We start from the raw sequence: 12159 nt of genomic DNA on the forward strand, positions 1-12159 counted from the left end.
AACGCTGCGATTGTGAATGCAGCCTTACCCCCTCTATGGAGATGGTTCACATCTCCTATGCCGAACGCCGAAAGCCGCCTAAAAAAAAAGGTCCGGGACTTGTTTTCAGGCGGCAGGCGTACGGCGTTCGGCGTGGAGATGTGAACCATCTCCATAGAGGGCAATGTGAAATCATCCCTCCAGCGTCTCGGGGGCTGCTGCGGCGTCGCACTACAGGCGTTTATACGCCTAGGTGTGAACGGGGGCTTAGGCTGTGTTCAGACTAGACATCGCAGCAGCTCCCAGCATGGGTCCGATGCGTTTCTATTCGCCATTTCAGGTCTGATTTCGGCCTGAATTCGTACCTGAAATGGACCAAAAGATGCACAGGACTCCTATGCATTTTCACAATCCATAGAGAGCCGGTCATAATCTCCTGACATGCAAATTGAATGTTGAGAAACCTGCATCCAATTCGCAGTAGTGTGAACCCTGCCTTACATGACCACTATGTAGAAACCTACCTTGCTACAATGAAACAACATGAGCCACTATGTCAAAAGTTAATTATACAATACCATTACACCAACTCATTTAAATTAGCATTATAACGAATGCTATGCACTTCCTAATACATTTTGATTGGCTTTAGTCCATTAGGATTTGTAATTGTGGGCATTGTTCCTGATCAGGGAGTACTATCTTATTTTTTCTTTAGGGGATCATGTGCTGCCCCAAAGCTGGATACAACATCATGGATAAATTGATGATAAATAATAGGCAACAAATTTATTTTATCGGTAAGCATTACTGGGGAAGTGGATCCATGATTGTGTGAAGTCTGCTGGGCTTTAATTGCTCAAAAGAGGAGCATTAGTTACTAGTACCACAAAGCCAAGTCCTCAGTCTGCCTTTACAAGGACATTTCTTAGGCCTAGTACACACAAGAGGATTTATCCGCGGATACGGTCCAGCGGACCGTTTCCGCGGATAAATCCTCTCGAGGATTTCAGCGGATTTGGATCCGATGGAGTGTACTCACCATAGGATCGAAATCCGCGCCGAAATTCCCTCGCGATGACGTGTCGTGCCGTCGCCGCGATGATGACGCGGCGACGAGCGCGACGCTGTCATATAAGGAATTCCACGCATGCGTCGAATCATTCGGACGGATTGATCCGGTGAGTCTGTACAAACCAGCGGATCAATCCGTTGGGATGGATTCAAGCGGATAGATTTGAAAGCATGTCTTCAAATTTATATCCGCTTGAAATCCATCCCAGGGGATGAAAATCCGCGGAAACAGATCTGCTGGATTGTACACACCATAGAATCTATCCGCTGAAACCGATCCGCTGAGATTTTTCAGCGGATGGATTCTATCGTGTGTACGGGGCCTTATAGTTCCACAGAAGGAAGTTTAACCACTTAAGCTGCAAAAAGGTTTTAACCCCCTCATGACTAGGACATCTTTTGCTATTCACCACTGTGCTACTTTAACCACTTAAGGACCGCCACACGCAAGCCGACAGAATGGCACGGCTGGGCAAATGGATGTATATAAACACCCCCTTTAATTTGCTGGCTGTGTGGTGGTGCACTCCGTGATCGTGCCCGCGGGAACCGCAGACTCGATGTCTGCTGGTGTCCCGCAATCGGGTCACAGAGCTGAAGAACGGGGAGATGTTAGTGTAAACACAACATCTCCCCGTTCTGCCTAGTGGCATGTCACTGATCGTCTGTTCCCTGTCATCGGGAATAGCAATAGCAATCACGGAAAGCCACGCCCCCTAACCTGTTAGAAGCACTCCCTAGGTCACACTCATCCCCTTCAGCGCCCCTTACAGGTTAACCCCTTCACTGCCAGTGTAATTTTTACAGTAATAAGTGCATTTTTATAGCACTGGTTGCTGTAAAAATAACAATGGTCCCAAAATGGTGTCAAAAGTGTCCGATGTGTCCAACATAATGTCGTAGTCACGATAAAAATCGATGATCGCCGCCATTACTAGAAAAAAAAAATATTAATAAAAATGCCATAAAACTATCCCCTATTTTGTAGACGCTATAACTTTTGCGCAAATCAATCAATAAACGCTTATTGCATTTTTTTTAACCAAAAATATGTAGAAGAATACGTATCGGCCTAAACTCGGGAAATTTATTATAGTAAAAAGTAAAAATATAGTTTTTTTTTTCAAAATTGACGCTTATTTTTGTTTATAGCGCAAAAAATAAAAACTGCAGAGGTGATCAAATACCACCAAAAGAAAGCTCTATTTGTGCGAAAAAAAGAATGCCAATTTTGTTTGGGAGTCACGTCGCACGACCGCGCAGTTGTCAGTTAAAGGAAATCAAAATCACAAAAAGTGGCCTGGTCTTTGGCCAGCGAAATGGTCTGGGGCTTAAGTTGTTAACTGCCAGTTGCGCAGTCATACAATACTATACGTCATAAGTTTAGCCCAAAATGTATTCTGCTACATGTCTTTAAAAAAGAAAAAAGAAAAAAACAATACATGTATATTAATTGGTTTGTGTGAAAGTTAGTGTCGAAAACATAATGTTAAATATACGGTATATCTATATACAGTATGTAGCATCCTCTACCTTAGGTAGGTAGGTTGCTAGAGTAGTAATGTTTTTATTACAGCCAGTGGGGTAGATTCAGGTAGATTTGCCCATTTATTACACATGCGCAGCGCAGCTCAATTTCTCTGCGCCGGCGCAATTGGGCGAGATTGCCACCTGATTCAGGAAGCCTTTTGTGTGTAAATTTGCGCCTGCGTAAGCTAAAATTTAGGGCGCAAGCCTGCGCAAGTGAAAGTGGGTGTGCCCCTATGCAAATGAAGGTCTGTCTGTTCAGCAGTGGCTTGCGCCCGGCGCATCTTCGACGGAGCATGCGCAGATCGAGCGCTCCCGTGTGCGCATGCGTGCAACTGCGCCTGTCCTACTTCCTGGGCTACGCCGGCCCACCTGCTTGCACTGAGCAAATACATAGGGGCAGACCTGCGCAGGTCCTGTGCAAAATTACATCCTGCTTTTTCCACCCCCCCCTGAGCAGGTAATTTTGCCCTTTATTTGCGATGGCACCTCCTCAGAGGGTAAAAAAGAGGAAAAATTATTTCAATTCCTCTGAGATGGAGATTATGCTGGCGGCACTCACTCGACATACTGCTGCCCTGTATGGTGCCCAGCGCAAAAACACCACCATTGCCCAAAGGAGGGCTATCTATGATGCCATCACTTTGGACGTCAATGTGCTGGGCAATGAGGAGAGGACCTGGGACGAGATCCAAAAAAAGTTAAATGATATGCGGCGTAGGGTCCGGGATAAACTGGTGATAATCCGGAAACATACCAGGGGCACGGGAGGAGGACCAGCCTGCCCATTACGTTTGAATGCGGAGGAGGAGGTGATCGCCCAAAGTTTCTCGCTGGAGCAGGTGGAGGGAGTCCCAGGATATGATTCCACTGTTGGGGATTTGGGGACAGGTAAGTGTGTTTTATCTCATATTTGCTGTGTATCATGGGAGGGGGTAGAAGGGAACATGTGCCAAGTGTGTGGGTCCAGCAACATGTGTTTTTTTGTGTCATCCACAGATGTTGAGGATGAAGCTGGGCCGTCGTCGGCTGCAGGGCGACCCACGCCATCCCCACATCATCATGGGGTCCAGTCAACCCCCATGCAAGTACTGGGCATGTTGGTGGAGGAGGAGAGCGCCCATAGGCCATCTATGGAGGAGGAAGTGGTGGAGGAGTCTATTGACCTCCACCAGGAGGACTCTATATACCTCCAGGAGGATCCCACCATCCCTGACCTCCCCACCACCCCCCCGACCATAACGTCATCCCCCTCCAGTGTCCCTCCCACCATTGTCCCTCCCACCATTGTCGCCCCCTCCAGTGTCCCTCCCTCCTGTGTGGCCCCCTCCAGTGTCCCTCCCACCAGTGTCGCCCCCTCCAGTGTCCCTCCCACCAGTGTCGCCCCCTCCAGGCCAGCCCCCTCCCCTTCTTCTCCCTCAGTCCGTGCCCCAGCCTCTCCTCCCAGTAAGGCTCTCTACAAAACGAGGGGTGTACCCTCCAGCCTCCGAGAAGGGCTGCAGGAGGAACAGGGCCGGCAGACCCGCCATATAGGGGCCATGGTGGGTGATTTGAGGCGGGTGGCGGACAGCCTGGCCTCCTCCTCCTCCTCAGTGCAGCAGGCCCTCACCCTGCATGCTGACCTGGGGAAAAGAGACACCGAGAGCCTGGAGGAAGTCAGCGCGAACTGTCTAGCCATGGTCACCTGCATGGTAGAGCAGCAGGGCACCACCGCTTTGCTGACAGCGGAGGTGAGCAGGTTGGCAGGGGTGGTGGAGGCCAACACTGCTGCTGTGCGGGAGGAGGGGAGACTAACCCGGCGGCAACAGATGAACACTACCACCCGGCAGCTGCGGATGTTGGCACAAACCAACAGTGTGCTCACCCGCCTGGCCAACGCCATGGAGGGCAGGCAGGCACCACCTGCCAGGAGTAAGGAAGTAGGGGATGATGCTCCTCCCCCTCCATCCCCACCCCATGCTCCATCCTCAGCCCAGGCTCCATCCCCACCCCATGCTCCATCCCCACCCCATGCTCCATCCCCACCCCATGCTCCATCCTCAGCCCAGGCTCCATCCCCACCCCATGCTCCATCCCCACCCCATGCTCCATCCCCACCCCATGCTCCATCCTCAGCCCAGGCTCCACCACGCCGACTGAGGAGCCAGAGCCGGGGCACCCTTGGCACCAGGATGTCCAAAAGAAAAAAATAATAATTTTCCTGTGTCTTTTTTTTTTTTTTTAAACATATCGTTTGTTGCTTAGATAATGAGCTTTTTATATTTAGTTGGATTATGCTCATATGATGATTTTTTTTTTAATTTATTTTATGCTCAGATTATGAGCTTTTATATTTTTATTTTATGCTCAAAGTTTGAGCTTTATTTTTATTTTGTAGTCCCTACACACGGTGAGGAGTGTATACTACAGTGTGACTGGTGTGTGAATGGAGGGGGGTGTCACTCCTGCTGGAAAAGGGGTGTCACCCTCTGCCATGTGAAAGGTGTATGAATGGACAGCAACATAATTGGAGCCTTGACGCGGCGTTGCTGCTCCCTAATACCATGCGTTATCCTTGGGTCTAATCCAATTTTGGGTGCATGTGGGATGTGTGTGCTAGGGACCACAGTGGTGTGCATGCGTGCATTCTACTTGTGACATGATTAATGTGTGTGTTTAATGTTCAAAGATACGTTCCACGAGACCACTCCTGACTGCTCTTCCCTCAGTAGACCGGGTAGAGTTTCTTGGGGGGGGATTGTGTGGTTGGGGGGTCAGGTCATCACGTAGGTAAATCTGCAGGCCCTTTCTCTCTGCAAAGTTGTGCAGAATGCAACATGCCCCGATGATCTGGCACACAAAGTTTGGGGAATACATCAGGGTGCCCCCAGACTTATCCAGGCATCGGAAACGTGACTTCAGAAGGCCAAAGGTGCGTTCCACCACTGCACGGGTACGTGTGTGTGCAGCATTGTATCTTTCCTCTCCAGGGGTTTGGGGGTTCCGGAATGGAGTTATAAGATGGGGTACCAGTGCATATGCCGCGTCACCTGGAAGGGAAAAGACAGGAGGATGTTAGTCATGCATGTGCCCCTCGTGATGTCTGCATCATGGGGGGGGGGACAGTCATACCTGACACCCATGTCACTCACCAACCAGCCAGCTGTCCCCATACACGTTCTGTTCAAATTCTGTTGGGATGGGGCTCTGACGGAATATGAAGCTGTCATGGCAGGACCCAGGGTGTTTGGCACGGACATGCCATATGAGGCCTTGGGCATCCACTATCACCTGGACATTGATTGAATGCCAATGCTTCCGATTGCAGTATATGTGCTCGGTCTCACGGGGGGGCTGTAGTGCCACATGGGTGCAATCAATGGCTCCCACGGTGCGTGGGAATCTGGCGATTTGATTGAAATCTGTCACTGCCCTCTGCCGCTGGACCTCCTGGATGTTTTTGATGAATTGATTGGCCATGCGTCTGAGGATTGCAGGAATAACCTGGTGCACACATCTGCTCATGGAGGATTGTGACATCCCAGCCACAATTCCACCTGTGCGCTGAAAAGATCCACTGGCCAGGAAATGCAGTGTTGCCACTACCTTGCTCCACTGCATGTGCACGATGTGTCTTGCTGGTGAGGTCATCATGCAGGATTGTGGCTAATTCCAGGATGACTCCGGAGCTGAATCTAAACATGCGAAACACCTCCGAATCCCCCATGTCAAAGATGTTCCTGCGCACTTGGTATATCCTCTCCCGTGCCCTTCTATGAGTCGGTTCACTCAGTAGTATTGCTAGAACCATAGCTGCCCCTGGCATGTTGGCACACAGATGTGAGGTCAAGAAAGTGTGGGTGCTCTGCTTGCTCAGCTCGTCCGTAACGGTGCTGCTGTAGTTGCTCTCCAGCTGACCTGTGGACGTCTGTTGCCAAGTTGCGCCTGCTTTTATCTCCTTGATCACCGTGTAATTTTCACTCACTTCAACTCTCCAGCCGCCTCCATTACTCGAGTGAGTAATGGAGGCGGCTGGAGAGTTGAAGTGAGTGAAAATTACACGGTGATCAAGGAGATAGAGCGGTATGCTGATCCAATCTACCATCTGACAGTGACATGTTACACTGAAACGCGGTTTTAAAGTAACCATCTGGTGAGTGCTTTCCCCGAAGGGGACCCCATATCCCCCCACGCGGTGAATTCCTTTTTGGTGATTGGAGCACATATCATTGATTCTTCTGATCTGGTTATTATACACAGCACACACAGCAAACCAGGGGTTTGCAGCGCTGCTGCAGGCTTTGAGCTAGGCCTGTTTGTTTTGATCCAGGAGCTGGGAGTGGTTTTGAGTGAAGCAGGTGACTGACATGTACTTCATGTACTGACATGTACTTCATCTCTCTGGCGCCTCCCCACTCTGGGAACCCCACGCCATTTTTTGGGGTTCAGGGTTCCCCTTAAAATCCATACCAGACCTGAAGGGTCTGGTATGGATTTTTAAAGGGGAACCTCACGCCATTTAAAAAAATAGCTTGGGGTTCCCCTTAATATCCATACCAGATCTGAAGGGCTTGATATGGAATTTGGAGGGGTGGCACGCTTTTTTTTTTTGGTTCGGGGTTCCCCTAATATTCATACCAGACCCAAAGGGCCTGGTAATGGACTAAGGGGGGAGCCCATGCTGTTTTTTTCAATGACTTTTATCTGTATTGCCGGGACCCGACAATTCATTATAGCCGCGAGTAGTTTTAAATTGCTTTTTTTCCTTTAGAAATGTAATTTTGTGCAGGGACTTTTCTAAGCATGGGAAACATGCGCTACTTTACAGACATACTATAGACACCCCCCAGGTCTGAAATGTAAAGGAATATTTCACTTTTATTGTTTCACTTTAAGCATTATTAAAATCATTGCTCCTGAAAAAACAGACATTTTTTGAAACTTTTTTTTGCATTGATACATGTCCCCTGGGGCAGGACCCAGGTCCCCAAACACTTTTTATGACAATAACTTGCATATTAACCTTTAAAATTAGCCCTTTTGATTTGTCCCATAGACTTTTACAGGGTGTTTCGCGGCTTTTCGAATTTGCTGCGAACACCCCAAATTGTTCGCTGTTCGGCGAATGGGTGAACAAGCAATTGAACAGATAGCCCATCCCTAGTGCCAACCTGCCACAGTATATGTATTGTGACAGGTTGGCAAGTGGTTAACCACTTTAGGTTCACTCTATTGCAGTTTTACTGCTACAGGGCGACACCTGTGCGCTGGATCATGTATGCATAGGTGATCCATACTTAGGGGTGGGAGGCAAGCATGCGCGCCACTGGCAGCTTGCTTCCGCTGGTGGGTCTGTCGACACCTGCTGATCATTGGGGAGAGAGACAGAACTGCGGTCTCATTATTCTCCTCAAAATTATACAAACGATACATCATAATGACAATGTGAAAGAAGTTTGTTTGAAATCTTTGCAAATGTATTAAAAATAAAAATGCAAAAATTACATAAGTATTCACAGCCTTTGCTCAATACTTTGTTGAAGCACCTTTGCCACCAATTACAGCCTCAATTCTTTTTGAGTATGAAGCTACAAGCTTGGCACACCTATTTTTGGGCAGTTTTTCCTATTTTTCGTTGCAGGACCTCTCAAGCTCCATCAGGTTGGATCGGTGCAATGGCATTTTCAGATGTCTCCAGAGATGTTCAATCGGGTTCAAGTCTGGACTCTGGCTGGGCCACTCAAGGATATTCAAATAGTTGATCCCCATAGCCACTCCTTTTTTATCTTGACTGTGTGCTTAGGGTCATTGTCCTGTTGGAATATTTCCCCCAGTCTGAGGTCCAGAGTGCTCTGGAGCAGGTTTTCATCAAGGATGTCTCTGTACATTGCTGCATTCATCTTTCCCTCAATCCTGACTGGTCTCCTAGTTTCTGACACTGAAAAACATCCACACAGCATGATGCTGCCACCACCATGTCACCACCATGTTTCACTGTAGGGATAGTATTGACCAGGTGATGAGCGGTGCCTGGTTTCCTCCAGACATGACACTTGCCATTTAGGCCAAAGAGTTAAATCTTTGTTTCATCAAACCAGAGTATTTTGTTTCTCATGGTCTGAGAGTCCTTCAGGTGCCTTTTGGCAAACTCCAGGAGGGCTGTCATGTGCCTTTTACTGAGGAGTGGCTCCATCTTGCCACTCTACCATACAGGCCTGATTGGTGGAGTGCTGCAGAGATGGTTGTCCTTCTGGAAGGTTCTCCTCTCTCCACAGAGAAATGCTGGAGCTCTGTCAGCGATGTAAATACTTTTCAGATGCACTGTATGTAAACAAGGCAGATCGCCGTTCTGCGAGGGGGGAGGGATCTATTCCCCCTAGTAAAAGCACCTCACACGGTATAGTAAAACACTGGTAAGCCACACATTTAACTTTTTAAACGCCCCCTTCCCAGCCAGTGTCATTAGTACAGTGGCAGTGTATATTTTTAGCACTGATCATTATATTAGTGTCACTGCTTCCCAAAAAGTGCCAAAAGTATCAGTTAGTGTCAGAATGTTGCAGTCCCACTATAAGTCGCTGGTCGCCGCCATTACTAGTAAAAAATAAATTAATAAATAAAAATATCCTATAGTTTGTAGACGCTATAACCTTTGCGCAAAGCATTCAATATACTCTTATTGGGGTTTTTTACAGAAAAGACTACATACTGACCTAAATTTATGAGGAAATTAAATGTTTTAAAAAAAAATATTGGATATGTTTTATAGCAGATAGTACAAAATATTGTTTTTTCCCCGCCAAATTGTCAAATTTTTTGGTTTATAGTGCAAAAAAAAATTAAACACGGAGGTGATCAAATACCACCAAAAGAAGGCTCTATTTGTGGGGGGGAAAGGATATAAATGTTATTTCGGTACAGTGTCACACGACTACGCACTTGCCAGTTAAAATAACACAGTGGCGTATCGCAAAAAATGGTCTGGTCAAGAAGGGGGGTAAATGTTCCAGAGGTCAAGTGGTTAAGGTCCTCACTTTGTACATAATTATTTTTAAAGTATCCCATGCAAATTCCCAAACCCTTTCCAAGTAACCCCGAAAATACCAAAAAGAACATCCCTGAACTCAAAGGAGGGGGATTTTGTTAGGGATTATAGTGATGCCCAGGGCCGCTGATAGGGGGGGACCACCAGTCCTCCTGTAGGGGGCTCGGGCTCACAGGGGGGCCCATACAGCAGAGGAAATCAGTGCGGTCAGATGGAGGGGCAAATACAGGATGCCCAATGTGAACCGGGTTTCTCTCCCTCCCACAACTTTCAGCTGCTGCAGGGAGAGACACGGACACAGCTGCCAGCTTCCCTGTCTCATTAAAAAATAACAAATTGTTACCCTGTATTGTTTTAAACCCTTGTAAAATGTAATAAAATTCTTGGGAAAAAAAAATATTTTTTTTTTATAAAAATTGTCAAATATTTTTTTTCAAAACATTTAAATGTTTTTGTTAAAAGAAAAAAAAACTATTTAAAAAGGGGCTAATTCACACAGCTTCTCTGTTATCTTTGTGTCCGCTAAGAATAATTTTAGTATATTTTAATTGAAAATCTTGGTTTGATATATTTGAGGGGGGCCCTGCCAGGTAGGCTGTACGGGGCCCTGTGATTTCTAACAGCAGCCCTGGTGATGCCACATATAAAGAAGTGCAGTTTTTTCTTAGAAAGTATGCATTTTATTACAAAGATACATTACAGAAAATAGGGTACATAAAAGAAGGAGCAGAGTATATATATATTAACAAATACTGACCAAAGTATCCATTTTATATGAGGTGTTCACTGATGCATACCATGTCCCTACATGTTTCACCAACATTGGCTTCCTCTGGGGATTGTATGGTCACCAGTGTCAACAATGGCTCTAATGGTAATGAATACATAAACAAAAGTCAATAATCAAATAAATAAACATGGCAGTCACAAATCACAGATCATGTGTCATGGTTAAAGGCCCTCCCACCCTACAAATCCCAACCAACTTACCAGTACCATTAAGGCTATGTTAGCCCCCTATATTGGACTGTGTTATGTCCAATAATACTTATTATTAAATTTTTTTGATTAATCTTTGACACAGCCTGGCCCCTGTATGCCTCCTGTGGCCACACAGAACCCCCCTTTGTTGCAGCTGGTGGATTGGTCTGGGTGGGTGCATCCTATCGGGCTCCCCTTGGTAAGTTTGTTGGGATTTGTAGGGTGGGAGGGCCTTGAACCATGACAGATGATCTGTGATTTGTGACTGCCATGTTTATTTATTTGATTATTGACTTTTGTTTATGTATTCATTACGATTAGAGCCATTGTTGACACTGGTGACCATACAATCCCCTGAGGAAACCAATGTTGGCGAAACATGTAGGGACATGATATGCATCAGTGAACACCTCACAGAAAATTGATACTTTGGCCAGTAGTAGTTAATATATAAGAAAAAAATATTGCGCTTGTTAACAGTGAAAAAGAAAAAAAGGGGGAAAGCAGCGATCAAAAAGTGTTATACTACACTATCAAATATGCAAAAAAAGGAAGAGATCGCGCTAAATAAGTGATAAGTGAACAAAAAGTGACATAAAGTTCAATGAATAAATTGTCCCGCCACAGAGGCAAGTAAATAAATTCTCCCAGGTGATAAACTCAATCCACAAGGAAAAGTGCTGGACAGAAAGATCCTCCACCAACGATATAAAAGCCTCTTACCGAATAGAATTGATCTCTGGTTTAAGAGAGATCAAACTGCGCATAAGAGGCATGAATGGATATCCCATAGGCAGCAATGGACAGCAACAGCGGTGAAATCCTAGTGAATAATCTTTACAGATGCATCTCTCGATGGGTCATCCAGGGATATAAGAAAGCAGAAAGACTCCACATAGCGTAATAACGTCTTGGTTTAATATCGAAATCAATAAAATAACACTTACATGTCAATGTAGGCAAACGAATAAAATTTGAGCCGGCCCGCTCGATACACAGCCTGTATCAGGTAAACAGTACGCGGTGACGTCAGCACGCCGCCTCCCAACGTTTCGTCGCAATCGGACTTGGTCACGGGATACGTATCTGTAAAGATTACTCTGTAAAGATTATTCACTAGGATTTCACCGCTGTTGCTGTCCATTGCTGCCTATGGGATATCCATTCATGCCTCTTATGCGCAGTTTGATCTCTCTTAAACCAAAGATCAATTCTATTCGGTAAGAGGCTTTTATATCGTTGGTGGAAGTTCTTTCAGTCCAGCACTTTTCCTTGTGGATTGAGTTTATCACCTGGGAGAATTTATTTACTTGCCTCTGTGGCGGGACAATTTATTCATTGAACTTTATGTCACTTTTTGTTCACTTATCACTTATTTAGCGCCATCTCTTCCTTTTTTTGAGTAGTTAATATATATATACTCTGCTCCTTCTTCTTGTTCAGAAAAAAATGAGCTTCTATATGTGGCAGGGCTATAATCCCTAACAAATCCCCTCCTTTGACTCTCAATATAAGGGATGAGGTGTCAGATTCCTTTTGGTCACTCAACACCCTTCCAAAACATCCCTGGACTT

This window comes from Rana temporaria, chromosome 4, assembly GCF_905171775.1.
Source record: "Rana temporaria chromosome 4, aRanTem1.1, whole genome shotgun sequence".
Classification (NCBI taxonomy): Eukaryota; Metazoa; Chordata; class Amphibia; order Anura; family Ranidae; genus Rana; species Rana temporaria.